This window comes from Haliotis rubra, unplaced genomic scaffold, assembly GCF_003918875.1.
Source record: "Haliotis rubra isolate DU_JTF1 unplaced genomic scaffold, ASM391887v1 Scf321, whole genome shotgun sequence".
Classification (NCBI taxonomy): domain Eukaryota; kingdom Metazoa; phylum Mollusca; class Gastropoda; order Lepetellida; family Haliotidae; genus Haliotis; species Haliotis rubra.
In genome coordinates this window covers 573,757-593,490 of record NW_025766993.1, presented here as the reverse complement: position 1 = coordinate 593,490, position 19,734 = coordinate 573,757, and the positions used below count along the sequence as shown (strand labels likewise).

General features: G+C 41.3%; 1 long non-coding RNA gene across 1 annotated transcript; it reads left to right on the top strand.

The window, feature by feature from the left end:
- The first annotated feature begins 1,605 nt into the window (after nt 1-1,605).
- On the top strand, nt 1,606-19,136 carry LOC124283787. Its single transcript, XR_006900403.1, has 3 exons — nt 1,606-1,617; nt 8,371-8,376; nt 19,051-19,136. It is a non-coding gene; the product is annotated as an uncharacterized LOC124283787 (long non-coding RNA).
- The last annotated feature ends 598 nt before the right edge of the window (nt 19,137-19,734 follow it).

Below are 19,734 nucleotides of genomic sequence, written 5' to 3'. Positions count from 1 at the left end.
TTGGTTTTGTTTCTTCTGTTTTCTGCATATGATGTACCACGCAATGCGATCTGATTGGTTCGCACTGGGACACATTGGGTTTTCATCGCGTTTTATACGACAGCCGTCATGATTTACGTTCACTGTTACCTTCATAAAGAGGACATGTTGCCATGGCAACGACGCCGCGGTGGATATGGACGTTGTGCAACCCACATGAAACTCTCAACGTATGTTGAAATGAAGAAGTTCGCTTAAATATTCATGTATTTTGTGAATTGTTATTTTTTTCTGAGAAACTTCCCTTTTTGGTAATTCAGTAGTCTCAAGGGATTCAGATGAATTATAGTTGTATGTGATAATCTGTCTACATCGACAGATTCTTAAAGGTCACATAAACACTAGGGGGTACAAATACATAAATCACTAACTGGCATCGTTATAAATGAAACCCCGTCATCAAAACTACTCATTTCGACCTTTAATTGACTTAAATCGACCTTTTTGACAACAGTGCACAATTCCCACCCGCGAACGAAATTTCAACCAATCAGAGCGGCGCGCGTCTGTGACGTCATATGAGGAATAGCTTTGAGGGCCGATGCAGAATTCATCTACATTTTAGGGGTTAAATTATCTTGTTTACAGGCTTGTAAAACCTGAAATCGTGACAATTGTTGTGGAAAATAAAAGCTATATGTTCTCACAATCTACTGTCATTTAATTTTGTCTCCTGCTTTGCCTAGTTTCCGAGTTACAACTTGTTTTCATAGACGATTCTGTCAAAATCGTTTGGTGTCGTTAGGCCCTATTTGTATAATGACTGATCCAAATCGGTCCCATTTCTGTGTTTTTTTACCTCGATATTTAATCATGTCATGTAAAAATCTGTTTGTATTCTCAAAACAGTGTCGGCCCATAAGTTTTCACATGCAATACAGCAATTAATACTCCCTTGTTGTAACCCGCGTTAGGTGGTATAAACCTACACATGTTATTTGTCATCATTCACTTGATGGTCAGTTAATGAATTTATAACAGGTATAATTAGTGGTAACACACTCAGATTACCCGACAAAGGTTCCCATTTGGCATTTCTTGTGTCTGGAGTAAATATTCAACATTATAAACATCGATCAAAGGATTAACCGATAACACGCTGATTGATTAATTACTTTTATCTTACACAGCGGAATTGTCAAAAGGTAGTGTTTATGTATGTAGATTTACTAATCTATACTGAATACACTCTGTCGTGTCGGTATCTGAGTAAAAACAACGTCCTTCTTTCAAAGGATTAACCGGCAATACATTGATTGATTGCCCATTATTGGCTAACTAAATTACTGTTTTTAAAGAAAGGCGGACATTATGCAATTAGTTGCCAGGTGTGCTATCTTGGGTGACCAATGAGACTATACACCAATACCTGAAAAGATTTATCACTTTTTCGTATATTAAACTGTTAAAAGACACATCATTTGGAACAGTTTTGTGGATATTGATGGATACATTCCTCGAACAAGGTAATGGCCTGATATTGTTCCTATAACTTTAATCTGTTTTAATTTTAATATTTGCATTTTGATTTTATTCATTTGTCGTAGCATTCAACAGAATCATTGTTTTCGCCGTGAAGTGTAATGAGTCAGACAACATGCACTAGGGTGTGTGTGCTAATTATGATTCACACTGGCAAACTATAAAATGTCTAGATATTACAGTTCTGTTATAAATTCACTATAAGTATCAGCAGATTGTCTGCTTTTTATTTAGTTTCAAAATGCATACAAGTATGATAATAAACTAATTAGGATTATAAGACCAAATATAAAGACGCACTTTGACTAGTATCTACATACTGGTGAGTGGACATTAACCATGGGAATGTAGCAAGAAACTTATCGCGCAGTATTGTGACTTCGACCCCCACCTCGTTTCCGTGGAAGAAATCGTTATGTTATAAGTTGTGTCATGCAAAATCCGTTTGGTTATGATTCCAATACATATTTAACTACGAGTAGAAAGTAGTCTTGATTATCTAACTTGATGAAAACAAACTATAATCTCATTAATTCTAACAGATTTTTTATTTTTAAAAATGGCGGCGCCCTGTCGGGAACATCCGCCAGTCTGAGGATAAATGGTATTTAGGTTTGTTTTCACCGAGTTACAAATCAAAACTACTTTCTACTGGTAGTAAAATATGTATTTTATTGATGGCCAATAGGATTTTGCATGACATAGCGTATAACATAACAATTTCTCTCGTGGCAGCGAGGTGGGTGTCAATATAATACTACTTACAATATTATTGTTACTTCGACCACAACCTCACTTCCGAGGAAGAAATCGTTATGTTACAAGTTGTGTCATAGAAATCTTTATGGTCATCAATCATATGCATATTTTACAACAACTAGTAAGTAGTTTTGATTCTTTAACTTCAGTGAAGCGATCTGAACACAAGTAAGATATCGTTTCAGGCTTCCACACCGCTTGCTTCGCACTCACAAACATAACCGATTTAGCACGAACTGCGGGGTCCTGTGGAAATCTGTGCATGGGGACACCATCGCCCGACCCCTAGGAGCAATTGGCGACAAAGCAACGATTCGGCATGTCATCGTTGATGTCGAGAAATCATCAAAATGATGAGCGTGCTACACATTTTCTATACAACTAACTGACAATCGTTCCTCATATGACGTCACTGCAGCGCTCTGGCGACATAGTTACGTAACCTGTCTGTGGTTTCGTTGGCGGGCGAGAGGGAAGCAGGCGACTCTTTGGCCACTTTTAATCGCTCGGTATTAATTAACCACAAGTTTTTAAAGAATAAATTTGGTGTTCCGCATAAGACTAACCACAAATCTTTCATATGTAATGGTTAAAAAGAGTAACAAAAAACAAAGTTTAGTGGTTCTTTAAACGAAGACACCACGTTAGCCGACAGGATCCGAACGTTGTTCCGGGAACCTTGAGAAGGGGCAAGAAGTAGCCCAGAGACGTCGTGTTATACAATAAAGAAGACGTTGTCATCCATATACTCGTCTTATATATTCATCAACTTCTAAATGCCTCTCAGGAATCTTGGCTACAATTAGTTTATGCTTCATTTGAATGCTTAGGGGGCATTAAACCGCAGGTGGGGAATCGCTTGAGAGTAGTCAGCAATTGCTGAATGCTGATCGGATTCATCTAAAAAACAAACACAAGATGAGAAGATGAACCTCCTGAATGAAGTTTGGAATGCAGTAGGTCACAGGGTGTTGTTGTCATTGGCAGTATACATAAACTGAATAAGGAGGAAACAGAGATGAAGACAAACCAATCAGCTAGCCAGCTGCCATCCAGTCTGGCTGCCCAACTTGGAACATATTGCTGTTTTCGTACTGAGAAGGCCTCAAATATCAAAGTCATTATGTATATAAGCACAGTTAGATTGATCGTTGGCTGAAATAACTACGAAAAATTAGCATATCAAACAATGCCACATAAGGCTAATAGTGAGTGAGTTGAGATATACGCAATATTCCAGCAACATCACGACGGGGAACACCAGAAATGGGCTTCACACATTGTAGCCATGTGGGCAATCGAACCCGGGTCTTCGGCGTGACAAGCGAACGCTTTAACCACTGGGCTACCGCACCACCCCTATAAGGCTAATATGTAACCCGAAGTAGGAATCTTTCAAAACCACACATCGGTACTATCAACTGTTGGCTTTACCTGTCCCTACCAACACTTTTACTTTAATACTGGAAGAGGCGACTAACGGGATCTGGTGGTCAGGCTCCTTCAGTAACCCATGTTGTCGTTAGACGCGACTAACGGGATCGGGGGTGGGGTGGGAATATGGGCAGGCTCCTTCAGTAACCCATGCTTGTCGTAAGAGGCGACTAACGGGATCGGGTGGTCAGGCTCCTTCAGTAACCCATGCTTGTCGTAAGAGGCGACCGACGGGATCGGGTGTTCAAGCTCGCTGACTTGTTTGACATCGGTTCCCAATTGCGTAGATTGATGCTCATACTGTTGATCACTGGCGTAAAACTAAACTCACTCACTCACTTTGGTACAGAAATATATAGATATATCTAATCTGTACAAAAGGAGATGTATTGCATCAAATATTACCCCAGTCCCCGCCCCATCCCCCTAACCTCCATCTCAATTTGAACCCTAACCTTTAACGCTGAGTTTATGTGTGTAACTGGAAAACAATGTTTAAGCGCAGTTTTGAAATGAAAGGAGGAAGGTACATCAGTAGTAAGTGAGTGAGTGAGTGAGTTATAGTCTGTTTGCAGAGAAACGTACCCGATGAATTTCACTTTAAACAAAAATGTTAATCAAATAAAAGTGAAATTAAGATTGCATTAAATGAAACACCGAGAACAAGTAGGGTTGGTCTAAGTTAACGCTCGTCACGTACCGCACGTGCATTTGTTTCACTGTTCCAACTACTGCGGCTACCCCCTTGTAATACAAACCAATAATAGCGATTTGAAACTATACTTCTTCTATCAAAAGTTAGAACTCACTAGTGTAAATATAGCCACTTGCTTCAGGCAACTGTTCTAAACTAAATTTTGCAAAATATTGCGCACTGTTTACAGTTACTGTTTACACATGAACTGATGTATTGTAAAACAAATTCGTAACGTTGAAAAGATTATTGTCATGAGTTCAATAAATGATAAAAATCAGTGAAAATTGGCGCATTCTTAACAAAACTTTACACCAAAACGCAGCTGTTCACATGCACGATATTTGCACAATCATGCTTTTCAGCAATTTGATGCATGATCCTCGTACAATTCATCTGCATTGGGTTTGCAGTTGGTTTCCCCAAGTTAGTTGAGAAATCAATCTTCGATGTAACCATATATATATGCATAACATATAGTGAGTATTTTCAGTGAGTCTAAACTTTTGATGGGATGTATATGATCGTTTGAAACTTTTATCCCAAGCTGAATAAAATTCTCAGATTTATATGTTCATTTGGCGAGTTAAACTTATGAGAATTCGCAATCTTAATTTCACTTTATTTGATTTACGTTTTTGCTCAAAGTGAAATTCATCGGTACGTTTCCACCGCAAACACTGCTTTCAGCAATATTCCAGCAATATCGAATCGGGACCCAGTACGTCAATAGCATGTAAGTATATGTACACAACACACCCTTCACAACATGTGACAGCAGCCTTATGAGCGAAGAATGAAATTTCAAAAGCTATCAAAAGGTAAGTGCTATAAATGAAAGTTAGTGCTATTTTGAAAACAAATCTTATACGTAATTGTGGTATGAAGATGAACATTGCAGGACGCAAACAGAATGTTGAAGATTATTCCGTATTTGGGAGCAAAGCGTTGGAAGTATGCGCACGAAGTAATCAATCAATCAACCAATCAGTCAATCAATCAATCAATCAATCGCATATTCAGTGGTATTGCCACATGGCCTAGAGTACAGTTATCTGAGAGTATATACATATGTAATCATGTGATGGATCTTAGACGAAACACATGCTTCAGGAATATTGCAACAGATTTAAGGGTATTTACATTTTTTTGAGTTTAACAGGTTTGTCATTGTATACATATTCTTAATTTGATATGGACATGGCAACTTCTTTCGTAAACTGGGATACTTTGAACAAGCGAACAAGACATGAAATTCATCCTCGATGCTGTAATCATTAAAACTTGTACAAAAGATAGTAACGTCTTAGTGATTTGAATATAGAACGTAGAACGTAGACTTTTGTCATAGTACAAGGTACAGAGTAGAACGTCTTTGTAATAAGCGAATGCCAAACGAACGTGCATCGTGTCATAGTACCAGGTACATTATACAGCGGAAACATCATTGTAATATGTAATTGAAGAGTGTACAACATACAATATGTACGTGAAGGTACATTGTAGAACGTCATGGTAATAGACGTAGGCAGCGTTAAAAGCTCCAAGCAACATGCCATATATCAAGGTAGTTTGAAGAACGTTAAATGTGTGAGAACAGACTGTAAAACACACGTGCAATATAGAAAACCAGAAGGTAATGTGTTATTGCAATACATGAACGCAGACGAATGAACGCATGTGCAAAATGTAAATAAAGTGATCTGATGTTTTGTATGGATAGGTTGCGATCAGCTTATTGTGTTAGGAACATATGAGTGTTTGCTTGAACTGAAGGACTGCAGTGCGTGGGTACAGCACGTGGATACAGTGCGTTGGCGTACGGTAATTAGAGTTGCGTGTTGCCAACATTGAACGCTTCAACAGATCTCAAGGCATGTCAATCCTCCTCTCATTAAAAGCAGGAAACGTTGTTACAATATCAAGAGATGCAATGACATCATATTGCGAAGAGCAACTTCTTAATAGGAAATACTTCTTTGACGTACACATGTCAAATATATACATGTACCCCGATGTTTTGATTGAGTGGCATTCTAGGAGTTGGTGGTATAGATGACAAGACTTTATGGATGAACTCCTTTATTTTGACAATGGCGACGTTTCGGTATAGATTCTTACACCGTTTTCAAGCATATACCATATACCAATGTGTTATTCATCCAATCAATATAGGGACGGGGTAGCCTAGTAGTTAAAGCGTTCGCTCGTCACGCCGAAGACCTGAGTTCTATTCTATATATATAGGTACAACTATGTGTGAAGCCCATCTCTGGTCCCTCGCCGTGATAGTGCTGGAATATTGCTAAAGGCGGCGTAAAACTAAACTCACTCACTCAGTCAAATTGAATGTATATAATACGAAACCGAACCATGATTCTATTATGAGCATATTTTGTATGATCGGGTTTTTTTTGCATGTGTTATTTTCAAGCAGACGTCTAGTTTTTCTGCTGTTACTTTGATGATGACGCCACATGGGAACAAAATGATCAAAATGGAACATTAATGCTATATGCGTAATGTGTATATTTTCTTTGAGCAATATGTGATTGATGTGAACCAATAGCTGTATACATTCCTTCGTGGGGTTAAACATCTATATATTGTATGTGAACTTACTTGCCGATATACATGGTTGGCTGCATGTACCTTTCATTCATGGAGAGCGGAAGGTCGCGGGTTCGATCCCCGACCGCACCATACCAAAAGACGTTAAAATATGGTACTTGTTGGTCCCTGCCTGGCGCTCGGCATTAATGGGTACAACAAGGACTGGTCGGCTCGGAGTCAGTATAATGTGTCTGAGTGGGGTATTCATGCTTCACTGCGGCATGGTATCTCAGTGAGCTAGCACTATAAAACCAGCTTAAGCCTGGGCTAGTACAAGCAGCCGCACATACACATACACACGCATGCACGTAGTCATATGAGCGAAACATTCTCAAACAAGACGTTAAACCCAATTTCACCTCACCTCAACTCACCTCACCTTTGATTCATGTCACAGAGAGCAACATGTCAGCTTCATTCTGTAAACAATCGCATCTCACAGACCAACCAATGATTGATAGCATGACCACGAATTACGCCGTGCGAATACGGAGACGTAAAATCAAAGAAGTCGCAGTTTCAATGCCAGACCTACACCTTAGTCTGTTCTTACAACAACAATGCAGTACTAAGGACTAAATCTTAAAAAAATCAATATCAATTTTATGGTCGAATATTAATGATTAAGATACCAAGGTGAGATAGTGTCAGTGGCAAACCAACTTCTATCTCGAAACAGAAAAGTACATGTAAACATTTATTTAATGAGCAGTTAATCATAAGAAAAGATAAAATCTTATGACAAAAATAACCAATTTCTCCAAACGAGATTTCTGATAAAAATGTCAATCGAAAGAAATTATTTGCTTTGAGTAATAATGAAGAAATATGACGGAATTGGCATTTTTAATCGTTTGAAATCAATTGTTAGCTAAAAACACCCCATCATAATTATATACTTTGTTTGAAATTGATTTTACACATTGCGATCAATTGGTCAATTATAGTTGAACAACAAACCATCCCACAACGTATTCATACCATCTCCAGATTGTTTTTCTGTAACCTGTTAGAAAGTTGTGGCAAGAGCTGTGTTGTGTACACGTTACCAAACATCTTCAGATATCATGAAGAGGTAGGTACGGCAAACTCAAACTAATGAATAGTTAACAAGCACTATTAAAATTGGTTGCACGAAAACGTGACAGATGTAATTGATTCAGAGAACTGGCGTTGGGATGGCATACTACCTAGCCGCACATACTTCAATTCAATACAGACGATCTTTAAGTATAATTTCAAGCGAAGCTGTGAGAAAAATGATTTGTTTTGGCAAAAACAGTATTTGCCCATTTTACTTCGATATAAAAACGATCAAAACCATTCCATATGCATGATATGATATGCAGATATTTGTATTAACAGCTGTCCATTGTACTTGTAGTTCCAACTGAATCAAAAGCATGTTTATGAATGACAATGAAACAGTGATGATAACAGGTATAGTACGGGTTTAATTATGCTTTCAAATTCACTAACTAAGTGTAATAGGGATATATCAATGCATATAACTTTGGAAGATGTTTATATTGAACTGTGGCGATACGGAAAGAACATGTTATCATCGCACAAGAAAGATCAGCTGAATACAAAATGCAAATGACATTTTATCTTTATTGTTTCCTTTTTTTGCCGTCAACGGAAATGCCAATGAAATGTGTAATAGTCAAAAGAAGTTAAAAAGAAATTCAGATTATTTTTATTTGATTAAAGTTAATCTGTCACGACCTGACAGATTAACTGTAGTCATGTGAAATGATCAGGTGTTATTTGGAGTAGTATGTAATGATGAAAACCTTTTTTAAATCATTCATCATTTTGAACCAGTATATTTTTGGTTAAAAGTAAATTTTAGGGAATCTGAGCAGGAAGGGTTACTATTGTTACAATTCAACATATTTAAGTCCACATGGAAGGTTGTATAAATACATATAGTAAAGATATTACAAGTCATGATGCACAGGTCATCCTGTGTTGCATCTTGATAGTTCATGCCAATGTTACAACTTTACTCCTCGAACAGAGGCGGTGGGTAGCCTAGTGGTTAAAGCGTTGGCGCGTAACGCCGAAGACCCGGGTTCGATTCCCCACATGGGTACAATGTGTGAAGTCCATTTCTGGTGTCCCCAGCCGTGATATTGGTGCAATATTACTAAAAGCGGCGTAAAACCATACTCACTCACTCACTACTACTCGATCTGTGTTCCAATCCGGACCAGCCAAAACCAGTGTTTTTTATTTACGATGACCGATGACCCAGCGAAACCAGTCGTTAAACAGCGATAAAAACCCTCTCCCCATTTCCAGTTATTTTTTTATGACACAGACACTTACAGCCTTCTTTGCATAATTTGCAAGCATTGATAGACAAGAAACTCTAACTAGGAATACGGTCACACTGAGTCGCTTGTTTCAACATGTTAGATGTCGTAAACTTTCCGTTGCTATTTTGGAAGACGTTTGAAAAGCCCCTGCAACATCAAATTATAATTATCGCAATTTCAATGATCTTCTGAAGGTTATGGATCCATAAATGTCGTAGGGAATTATAGCAAATACTGTAATCGCCGCAGTCATAACGTTACTCCGGTTGCCCATTGATCATGGTGTCAGAATATAACGTTAACATCCGAGAGTTTGTTGGTAGTGCCGTTCCGAAACAAATGCCATTATTATTTGTAGATTAAGAGATAATGACCGGTTTACCTGACTTATATTTCAATCGTTGTATTTGCTTTGAGTTCATGAAGGCAAATTTATGGGGATATATTTAGGCGTATTTATCAGACAATCCCGTCAAAATACCCCATGATTCGTTCGGGCGAACTATTTGCAAATCATCGGAGGGTTTCCGGTTGTGAGCGAGTCAAGAAATCCATACCGGGCTTGTCTTTTTGTGGAGAAAGGTAGAAAATAACAAATTAGGATCGCGAGTAAGGCGTCTGTGCGTTAAGTGTTGACAAAGAGTAGCACCAATAACGCATCAATCATAATATTGATGCGGGATTTTTTGTCCATCTGCGGAAGCGAACGGCCGTAATCCGCCGGAAAGCGCATTAGTTCTTGGCTTTTGACAAGCGTCGGAACATTTGACAAAGTATCGCACTTGAGTGAAGTATCCCTAGTGATGATATTTTCCCGCAGACTCATTACGATAGAAAGGAGTAACGGTAGGCCTCTTCTGGCCCATATGCGTATTTATCATTCTCAAGTCAATCAGGCAGGAGACAAATTAACTATATTGGATCTTCATCATCTCAATACAGATCTCCAGTCATGCCTGCATTAGGGCGACCTCTAGCTATGCAGGGTGGAGAATCTGTGTGTGTCTAGCGGGACGGTCATGTCTAAATTCGCCCAACGTGCACCGTACATTCCTTACAGTTTATGCAAAAATTAGAAGGGTGATTGATTTTATAGGGACTAAAGAATGTCAACACCGGCTAGCTTAGAAAAAAGCGACTCTCTGTGGCGCTGAAACTTCTTGTGAAAATGATAGGATTTAATGAGGAGTCGGATGGAACTCAATAGCGCTGACATGAGCAAAGTCGAGTGACCGCATGGGGAAGGGAGGGAAGAGAATCCTGCTTCATAGGGTTTATTGTCGCTGAGGACATTTTGTGTAGACAGAAATGACGTATAGCTAGTCATTCGATACTCGCCTGCTGTGACACTACTGTAAAACGATATAAGGTTAATAGGGAGAGGACATGTCTTCGGAAGTCTAATGAAAGGATGTTACCGTTATCAGAGTGCTTGTTGTGGTAATTATGAAGAGGAAGGTCAGTTTGGCAAAAACATGGTTGAAAAAAAAAAATATTTTTATATTTGATGAAATGATTCAAGTTGTACGTGAGCTGAGATATACCGAAAGAACTGTCCGAAAATAGGTCGACTTCAAATTTGTGTATTTCAATGCGCAACTCGGTGTTTTTGGTTTGGTCTAAAGAAGTTCTGTCACTGTTTAGAAGGAATGCTACTGAAATTCGTTGACTGGCGTCAGTTCCTCATTTATTTGGCGCAATGTTTTAAACAAAGGGAGGTAGTTCCAATGGTAGACATGGGGGAAAATGTGAATGGTAGTTGTGTTGCAGCGATTGGTTGGTTTGTTGTTTTACGTCGCACTCAGCAATATTCCAGCTAAATGATGGTGGTCTGTAAATAATCGAGTCTGGACCAGACAATCCAGTGATCAACAGCATGAGCATTGATCTTCGCAATTGGGAACCGATGACATATGTCAACCAAGTCAGAGTCGCCTCTTACGACCAGCATGGGTTGCTGAAGATCACTTCTAGCCCGGAGATCTTCACGGGTCTGTGTCGCAACGAAATGTAACCTACTACGTCACTGCATGGTTATCTTGTTGCATGACGTCGTAGCACTTTATTAGTTTCTTTGCTTGTTTGAAATTAAGGGGAATGTTTAATCGATTTGCGAGCACCGGTATACACGCACGCACACACACACACACACACGCACGCACGCACGCACGCACGCACACAACGAATACATTCCAGTGGACACCATTAAAGATAAGTTCTCCCCCGTGTTCGTGTCCACTGTCAACACCGAGCGCCATGTTTGAACTTGGGTTACTGTGTCTCATGTGTCACAGACCCTTTAACATCCGGGTTAGAATTGCTCTTCAGCAGCCCATGCCTGTCGAAAGAGGCGACTAACGGGATCGGGTGGTCAGGTTCGCTGACTTGGTTGACACATGTCATCGTATCCAATTTTGTAGATCGATGCTCATGTTGATCACTGGATTGTGTGGTCCATGCTCGATTATTTACAGACCAATATAGCTGGAATATTGCTGAGTGCGGCGGATTATGCTCCTGAAAAAAGTCTCACATAGGTTTCATATAAAATGAATTACGTTTATAACCACACTTGCCGTTTATGCTAGTCGACTACGGCTACACCGAACTAAAATTCGTTTTCCATTGAGTTCGTTATAACCGTAGATAATAAGAAAACCAGGATACTTCATGGATGTCAAGATCAACCGTAGTGTGCCAGTAGCTCGTAGACACTCTGCATCGCTAGTTCATACACAAATAATGAAATAAAGAGTGTGCACGTGTGAGTGAGTTCGGTTTTACGCCGCCTTTAGCAATATTCCAGCAATATCACGGCGGGGGACACCAGAAATGGGCTTCACACATTGTGCCCAAGTGGACAATCGAACCCGGGTCTTCAGCGTGACGAGTAAATGCCTTAACCACTAGGCTACCCCACCGCCTCCTACGAAATTAAGAAAGTCGCAACTGTATAATAAGCAGTATTGGATTGATAGAAATAATGAGCGAACGAGATAAATCGACCTTCCCTTGAAGTGACACCCAACGCTACTAAGGCTACAAGGGCTACTGGGGCTACTACGTGCGGCACGCGCAAATTATCAGATGTGTTCTGGTGTTCGGTGGAACAGAAATAATATTAATGTTCAGCTTTACCTGCCGTTTGTCGTTTGATGTTTACCGTTATACATGTTACGTCAACACTTGCCTTTGTTCTCTTGGTATCATCAGGTGTTTTTCATGATGCCAAACATATTTCCAGAGTATATTATTTGTAGACCCATTGATAAAGATAATTAAAACACTCTAGGTGATTAACTGATTCTTACATTAGCATTGCTGGATTGCAAAATACCTGTCACAAAAATAGAACTGGATCAAAGCTGAACGCCCATTTACAGTACACCTTAAGGTCTCTCAGAAAGTCTTTGTAACGATTGTGCACTGCTTGTGATTGGGTTGACATATTTGTATTGGTTTATTGGATCTAGAGTATTTGCAGACAGTGTTTAAGCATTGGATCAATGGGTTAAGGGTTAGGATGCCTCAAAGTCAAGTGATTTGCACTCTTCTGAAAATGTATATGTCCTTTAGTGCACAGATGTACTTGGGGAGAAAGAAGTACTTGAACATATTGTTATAACTGAAGGGTATTGATTTCAATTAACTATCAGAAACCCTATTGATTTTCTATGTTTAGCTTCTCATGTACAAGGAACCTTTTTGTACTACTTCAGTGTTATGTTCCAGGGTGAAATAAAATGGAGTATGTAATAGCGAAGAAGGAAGTTGATGGCTGTCTTAAAAATGCGAGCAACAGCAAAACCACAATTAATATCATCAACAGCGACAACTTATTAACATCACCAACATAACCACATAATTCACAAACGTCACTACCACCACATAAGTGAGTGAGTGAGTTAGAATTTAACATCACCTCGGCAATATTTGTGTGGCCATATAGTGACGAGGGGTTATAAGTGACAACAGTAAAGCAACAATGCCTTAGAATGCAGTGGAAGAAAGTGTATGCGTTGTGTGGCGCCTTGCAAGAGGAGAGTGCACCTTGAGTCGATCCACACAGAGGAAGAGAACATACTTTGTGTGCAACTCTAAAGAGAAAGAGAGAGCATGCCTTGTGTGCAACTCTACAGAGAAAGATAGAGCATGCCTTGTGTGCAACTCGACAGAGAAAGATAGAGCATGCCTTGTGTGCAACTCTACAGAGAAAGATAGAGCATGCCTTGTGTGCAGCTCTTCAGAGAAGGAGAGAGAGTGTGCAGCATGCCTTGTGTGCAACTCTACAGAGAAAGAGAGAGCATGCCTTGTGTGCAGCTCTACAGAGAAAGATAGAGCATGCCTTGTGTGCAACTCTTACAGAGAAAGATAGAGCATGCCTTGTGTGCAGCTCTTCAGAGAAAGATAGAGCATGCCTTGTGTGCAACTCTACAGAGAAAGATAGAGCATGCCTTGTGTGCAACTCTACAGAGAAAGATAGAGCATGCATGCCTTGTGTGCAACTCTACAGAGAAAGATAGAGCATGCCTTGTGTGCAACTCTACAGAGAAAGATAGAGCATGCCTTGTGTGCAACTCTACAGAGAAAGATAGAGCATGCCTTGTGTGCAACTCTTCAGAGAAGGAGAGAGCATGCCTTGTGTGCAACTCTACAGAGAAAGATAGAGCACGCCTTGTGTGCAACTCTTCACAGAGAAAGATAGAGCATGCCTTGTGTGCAACTCTACAGAGAAAGATAGAGCATGCCTTGTTTGCAACTCTACAGAGAAAGATAGAGCATGCCTTGTGTGCAACTCTACAGAGAAAGATAGAGCAGAGCCTGAGAGCATGCCTTGTGTGCAGCTCGACAGAGAAAGATAGAGCATGCCTTGTGTGCAACTCTACAGAGAAAGATAGAGCATGCCTTGTGTGCAACTCTACATGCCTTGAAAGATAGAGCATGCCTTGTGTGCAACTCTACAGAGAAAGAGATAGAGCATGCCCTTGTGTGCAGCTCTTCAGAGAAGAGAGAGAGCTTGCCTTTGTGCAGCTCTTCAGAGAAAGAGAGAATATGCTTTGTGTGCAGCTGTACAGAGAGAGAGAGAGCATGACTTGTGTGCGGCTCTGTCAGAGAGAGAGAGAGAGAGAATATTGTGTGCAGCAGCTTGTAGAGAAGGCGAATATGCATGCCTTGTGTGCAGCTCTTCGGAGAAAGAGAGAGCATGCCTTGTGTGCAGCGGTGTAGAAGGCGGACATGCATGTGTGCAACTTTTCAGAGAAAGAGCTAGAGAAGAGAGCATGCCTTGTGTGCAGCTCTTCAGAGAAGGAGAGAACATGCAGCTCTTTCAGAGAGAGAGAACATGCCTTGTGTGCAGCTCTTCCCTTAGAGAGAAGCTGTAGAGAGAGAGCTTGCCTTGTGTGCAGCTCTTCAGAGAAAGAGAGAATATGCCTTGTGTGCAGCTGTTCAGAAGAGAGAGAGCAACATGCATGCCTTGTGTGCGGTGTAGAGAGAGAGAGCATGCCTTGTGTGCCTTGTGTGCAGCGGTGTAGAAGGCTAAGAGTACGCATGCCTTGTGCAGCGGTGTAGAAGGCTAGTACGCATGCCTTGAGAGAAAGAGTAGAGGCATACGCCCTTGTGTGCGAGCATGCGCATGCCTTGTGTGCAGCGGTGTAGAAGGCGAGCGTGCATGCCTTGTGTGCAGCTCTTCGGAGAAAGAGAGAGGATGCTTTGTGTGCAGCGGTTAGAACGCCAACGCATGAGTTGTGTGGAGCTCTTCAGAGTCAACGCATGCATACTTTTGTGGAGCTCTACAGATAAAGATTATACATTCCTTGTGCAGAACTGTCACGGTACAGGCCTCGTGTGGAGCCCAACCGAGGTGAAGTATTCTGCATGCCGTTTGTGGAACCGTAACAGAGGCGAAGAGTCTGCATGTCTTGCGTTGAGGTCTACAGAGGCGAAGAGTCTGCATGTCTTGCGTTGAGCCCTACAGAGGTGAAGAGTCTAGATATGTCCTCTGTGGACAAAACAGAGCTTGAGAATCTGCATGTTTTTTGTGGGGAAGAGTCGGCATGCCCTCTGTGGAGCCCAACAGAGATAAAGAGTCCGCATGCCCTCTTGTGGAGCCCAACAGACGTGAAGAGTCTGAATGACTTTTGTGAAGGTGAAGAATCTACATGAACTGTGTGGGCTCCAACAAAGGTGAAAAGTCTGCATGAGCTGAGTTGTATGGAGGTGAGGTGAAATTGGGTTTTACGTCGTGCTTGAGAATATTTCGCTCATATGACGACGTGCATGCGTGTGTATGTGTATGTGCGGCTGCTTGTACTAGACCAAGCTGGTTTTATAGTGCTAGCCCACTGAGATACCATGCCGCAGTGAAGCATGGATACCCCACTCAGACACATTATACTGACTCCGAGCCTACCAGTCCTTGTTGTACCCATTAATGCCGAGCGCCAGGCAGGGACCAACATGTACCATATTTTAACGTCTTTTGGTATGACGCGGTCGGGGATCGAACCCGCGACCTTCCGCTGTCCGGGCGGACGCTCTAACCACTACACCATGGAAGCGGTCGTGTATGAGCTGAATTGTATGGAAGTAATATATACAAATGTGAGCAAGCCTCTGGAAATCTCTACAAAGAAAGTGTTTGCCTCAGCGATTTTCCATATAGCGAACAGGGCGTTTGCATGACCCCAAAAAGACGAAACAAGTCAGCCCGACGTCTCTGCATAATGTCCTACCCGTGAGCACACGGGCGGGTGAGCGGGTCCACCAACCTTCGTGTAGGGCCAGGATGTCGTGGCAGTCTAGTAAATACTGCATCTCACCAATCATTACCTCTTTGATAGCTTCCTACATCCCCGTTGGTCCGGAAGCTGCTGATTGGAGCGTTGACAGCCATGTTTAGGTTTTACATTGAGATACATGCATAATTCACTGCACAGTTCCTTGTCCCGAAACCGAGTTCTCTCCAAGAGTGTCTGTAAAGCACTTGGGTAATGTGACTCTGTGTGTCCTCCCCATAGTGTGATACCTATGGGGATAGGGCCGGGGTAGGATGAAGACCAGGGACATCTACAACGGGAAATGGACGCTGCAATTATCGCGTAATTAAACTGTAATAGAAACAATCAGATTGTAAATGAATTTCTGTGAAAATAGACGTCGTTAACATGCATTTCGTATGAGATGGGCGGATGAAAATCTTGCTTCATTTGTTTTCGATCATGATACGCATATATAGCTCCCAGCTGGAATGGAAAAAAGGTCTGTCGTGCTGTGAGTGAACGGATTACTTAAAAGTACTATTGCAGCTACTTCACGAATATCGAACAACATCGTAGAAATTATTAAAAACACAAAGGCATTATTCACTGCATCGTTCTGCATCTTCGTAGGTTTTACAGGTACATGTGTACTAGTCTAGTATTCCTTGACGTTCTGAAAGTTCGCCGCAGCGTAGAACAGGCGTTGTGTGTTAGCTGCCTTTTACGGGTATAAGGCGGTGTTCTGTGGGTACACAAGTGTACTACGAATAAACTGTGTACTTCGAGTAAACGTACATCTCGATGTCCTGCTACATTACATCATTACAACAACATGTCACAACATTCTACAGCTACGTGACCCCACTCGACAGCTGCATCGAATTGCATGTTCATGTTATATCGACATTTTATAATAACACTACATTCAACAGCTACAACACGACCTCCTATAGCACTACATTCAACAGCTACAACCCGACCCCTATATCACTACATTCAACACCAACGATACGACCCTATATTGCACTACATTCAACAGCTACAACCCGACCCTAAATCACTACATTCAACACCTAACGATACCGACCCTCTATATTGCACTACACTCAACAGCTACAACACGACCCTCTACAGCACTGCATTCAACAGCTACAACACGACCCTCTATAGCACTACATTCAACAGCTACAACACGACCCTCTATAGCACTACATTCAACAGCTACAACACGACCCTCTATAGCACTACATTCAACAGCTACAACACAACAGACCCTCTATAGCACTACATTCAACAGCTACAACACGACCCTCTATAGCACTACATTCAACAGCTACAACACGACCCTCTATATAGCACTACATTCAACAGCTACAACACGACCCTCTATAGCACTACATTCAACAGCTACAACACGACCTCTATAGCACTACATTCAACAGCTACAACACGACCCTCTATAGCACTACATTCAACAGCTACAACACGACCCTCTATAGCACTACATTCAACAGCTACAACACGACCCTCTATAGCACTACATTCAACAGCTACAACACGACCCTCTATAGCACTACATTCAACAGCTACAACACGACCCTCTATAGCACTACATTCAACAGCTACAACACGACCTCTATTGCACTACATTCAACAGCTACAACACGACCCTCTATAGCACTACATTCAACAGCTACAACACGACCCCTAGAGCACTACATTCAACAGCCACAACACGACTCTCTACAGCGCTACAACACGATCCTCTATAGCACTACATTCAACAGCTACAACACGATCCTCTATAGCACTACATTCAACAGCTACAACACGATCCTCTATAGCACTACATTCAACAGCTACAACACGACTCTCTATAGCGCTACATTCAACAGCTACAACACGATCCTCTATAGCACTACATTCAACAGCTACAACACGACCCTCTATAGCACTACATTCAACAGCTACAACACGACCCTCTATAGCACTACATTCAACAGCTACAACACGACCCTCTATAGCACTACATTCAACAGCTACAACACGACCCCTATAGCACTACATTCAACAGCTACAACACGACCCTCCATAGCACTATAATCAACAGCTACAACACGACCCTCCATAGCACTACATTCAACAGCTCCAACACGACCCTCTATAGCACTACATTCAACAGCTACAACACGACCCTCTATTACACTTTCTAAGATGCTTCGGTGAAAGATCAAAGGCGCCGACAGTACTTTATCAGACGATAATGTGCACTTTTTGCATAACGGCACAATGTATTGGCGTCACTGCGCCATTCTAGTCTGCCCCTCGTAATCGAACACTTTTGCATTACGTCACAATGTAAGCGACGTCACGATGCAAGTCAGTTGTCATCGCTTCGTACAGCCTCCTACAGTAAACTACCCCGTTGCATCCCGTTTCTTGGTTTGCAGTTGCTTCTCGCAGATAACATCACTGGTGGATTCATTACGTTTTTGTTTTCCGACGGTTAAAATGTCTCAATTCGACTCACAAGTATTCAGCGACACGGCAACGTTCGCAATGTTTACATTCCCACAATGCAATCGTTGAATGTCGCTTGACTACTCAGCTTCATCTGGATGTACTGTACTGACTTTTGTTGGTAGTAGAAATGCGAAGTTCATATTGCCCCATATGGTTTACGTTAATCACAGATGTAATTGAAATAATTTAGAGAAGATATTTTATCCGAACGTAAACCGTCATCAAACTGTTTACCATTTGTTTTTTCTGGGAACGTTCGTCTTAACGCAGGGGGACAGACACATCAATAGAACAGCGCGCCAATTAGCCCTGTGCGAGGATTCTTAACTTTGGTAAGAATACCGTCGTTTGTTTTCTGCCTAAGATTAATTGTTATTATCCTTAGAAAAAGCATGAAATTTGGCATCTTAGAAAAGGAATACAGTTCGCTCTACCTCCATGTATAGTATAATAAAGCACATTTTCGCCCTGAACTATTATAACGTTAAAGCACTCGGACGCAAGCGTCCTCGTGCTTTAACTATACTAGTTCAGGGCTACAACACGATCCCTTATATCACACATAAAACAGCTGGTAGAGCGATCCCCTAGAGCGAAACAGCTACAACACGATAAACATTCAACAGCTACAACACGATCCTCTATAGCACTACATTCAACAGCTACAACACGACCCTCTATTGCACTACATTCAACAGCTCCAACACGACCCTCTATTGCACTACATTCAACAGCTACAACACGACCCTCTATTGCACTACATTCAACAGCTACAACACGACCCTCTATTGCACTACATTCAACAGCTACAACACGACCCTCTATTGCACTACATTCAACAGCTACAGCACGACCCTCTATAGCACTACATTCAACAGCTACAACACGACCCTCTATTGCACTACATTCAACAGCTACAACACGACCCTCTATAGCACTACATTCAACAGCTACAACACGACCCTCTATTGCACTACATTCAACAGCTACAACACGACCCTATTGCACTACATTCAACAGCTCCAACACGACCCTCTATAGCACTACATTCAACAGCTACAACACGACCCTCTATTGCACTACATTCAACAGCTACAACACGACCCTC